The following is a 672-nucleotide window of genomic DNA, read 5'->3' as shown; positions in this document are numbered from 1 at the left end:
TGACTTGATGACAATCCTTATCTTCTCTTGTCTACCCAAAATATTATTGATAATATCAGAATTGGAACCACTTAAAAACATGAAAGTTGTAGGCAATTGTCGCATCTTTTCATAAAAAGAAATGGAGGTCATTTGGACTTCTAGAACTCCAAATATGGGCCAAACACTGAACAGTGTTTGGGCTGCAGGATAGATTCAAACTTCTTCATTGTTGTTATAATTTGGACTTGAAAATGACTTTTTTAAAACTAGACCTTCACAAGAAAGTTATAGGCCTATGTATTACCTTTCTATCCATATAAAGTAGACCTAAATTTGAGATCTACAGCTTCAGATATGACCCAATTACCAAACAGTGTTCCGGTTTGGATTGCACCGACATCTCTTCTCTAAGTTTGACCATCTCTTTATCCATGCAATTTAAGTTCTTCAACTCATCAATCAATCCTCTTTTATTTATATAATAGGCTTGCATTTGAAATAAAGATTTATCATAGATCAAAGGTACCATATGGTATCAGACTTGTTATTATAAAAAATACAATGCATCTTTAACCCATATAACGAGCTTTTAGCTAATGACACCCAAACCAGTTGGTCTTAGGGCATTAGGTGTTGAGACACTCCTACGAACTTAGTAACTCGAGTTGCAGATATTGATATGTAGATAGT

The sequence above is a fragment of the Populus euphratica genome, unplaced genomic scaffold (assembly GCF_000495115.2).
Source record: "Populus euphratica unplaced genomic scaffold, PopEup_1.0 scaffold448.1, whole genome shotgun sequence".
NCBI classification, from domain to species: Eukaryota; Viridiplantae; Streptophyta; class Magnoliopsida; order Malpighiales; family Salicaceae; genus Populus; species Populus euphratica.
The sequence above is the reverse complement of the archived record's forward strand: the minus strand, read 5'-3'. Positions refer to the sequence as shown.